Here is a 1916-nt window from a genome sequence, read left to right as displayed (position 1 = left end):
GCTCCGCCCCCACGCCTGCGGCACCAACCCCGCGCCTTGCCTGGGTTTCTGACCCGCCTCCCCCCTCCCCGCCCAGTCGTTCTTCTCTCATCCTTTCCTGGCAGCGTCCACTTGGGTGCACTGTGTCTTTTCCACAGATGTGTTGAACTCCCAGGTTCTAGCTTGTTACTGGTTAATGACCTAAACAAGATCCTAAACGGGCTCCTCAAAAGCTCCGCCAAGATAACAGCAAGAAGGTAGGTAGGGTCATTTTAGTATTGAACGATAGGGATTTTTTTTTTTTTTTCCAGTACCGGGAATCGAACTCACAACGTCAGGCTTGCCAGGCAGTCGCTGTGCCGCTGAGCTAAATCCCCAGCACCCGTATGTAATGGGTTACCCTGAATAAAGAGCCGAGACCAGAATCCAAATTGGAATTTTAAGAGCCTTTATTAGCCGGGCCGGCGGCTGTCAGTCTGTTCTCCACGCAGGGAGATGCTGAGCAGCTCTGAACTGAAGAAAGTTTGAGCTTTTAAGCCTGAAAACCACATCCTGGTTGGCGCAGGTGGAAAGATTTCTTTGCAAGGGCAAAAAAGTGGAACCTATTGGTTCCGGCAAGCAGGTGTTGCAAAGTTTAGAACGTTCTTAGACGCATACATTGTTTTTAGACTAAACTAACAAGCATAGTTTTTAAACTAAACAATCAAGCATAGTTTTTCTTTCTTGGGTCAAACTGACATTTTTCCTCCACCCAGTAGTCCAGCAATTTTCATTTGTTTTATGTGTTCACCAATTATGTGTTCACCACACGGTACTGAACGATAAAGGCGACTAGAGAAAGCAAACCAGCTCTGGCTGCTAACTTGGCTACTTTAGGGGGAAAAAACTTTTTTTTTCAGTCATTTAATGTGGGGCTTAATTGGAAAAATGTTTTGCACTTTATCTCACATGCCCCACTTTGACCTCTCTAGAACACTGCCAAGGTGCTAAACCTCTTTTCATGTGCCCAAGGTTACTTATCTGTAACATGTGTAAAAGCTGAACTAGTGAGAAGTATCGTTTCTCTCCTTTCTGGATCTTTTTGTCCCTGAACTCAAGCACAACTCAGAACTTACAAGGTTTACCTTGACGGGGAAGCTAGCCCAAGCCAAAGCATGCAGGGGTCAAGAAACGGAGCAATCCTAAAACGGGGCAAGACTCCTTTTTGTGAGACGAGGGTTGGGGGCATTTGTCTTGTTGTCCCACCTGCCCCGTACTACGGAGAGAACCCAAAGGCCTTCGCCTGAGCTGCATGTTCAGCTGTGTGTGGTTTGCATGGTTTTGGTTCTGTGTTTACCAGCCAGGCTCTAACTCTACTCCTACCGAATGCTCCCAGTTCTGAGATGATAGGTACAAGCCACGATGCCCAGCTGAAATCAGGTTTTTTACTTGTTCCGTTCACTGTGGGCTGAAAGCCCCCAGGATGGATATGTATGTACCATAAAGTAATGAGTTGATTTTTTCTTCCAACCTCTGATCCTTGACACAAATTAACTTCCACAGCGGGGGAGACGTGCAGCTATATCAAACAGGGACTGATGAACATCTGCCACTGAAACTGGAATCTGTCATACTCACGTGAGGGTTTCATTTGATTCTGCACACACCCTTTTGGTATTATCTTTAATTTTCCAAAACACTGCCCTCACATTGTCTCATTTTCGAAATAAGATGACTCTCCTAGCAGCAAACGTGGTAAATTCACAAAGTAGCAGAAAAAAGAGGTAAAATTCCTTGGAGTTCACGTATGACCTTTGGAATTAAAAGTACAGTATTAGAGAAGACAGTGCTTGAAATGTCAAACTTGTTGGAGTCTTTACAATGGGGAGTACTTTCCATCTGTTTAAATGCATAGTGGGCATAATAATCTTTTTTTCTTTCTTTTTTTTTTTTTTTTT

This window comes from Chinchilla lanigera, unplaced genomic scaffold (genome assembly GCF_000276665.1).
Source record: "Chinchilla lanigera isolate Chin_1 unplaced genomic scaffold, ChiLan1.0 scaffold00077, whole genome shotgun sequence".
Lineage (NCBI taxonomy): Eukaryota > Metazoa > Chordata > Mammalia > Rodentia > Chinchillidae > Chinchilla > Chinchilla lanigera.
This window is presented reverse-complemented; position numbering follows the sequence as displayed.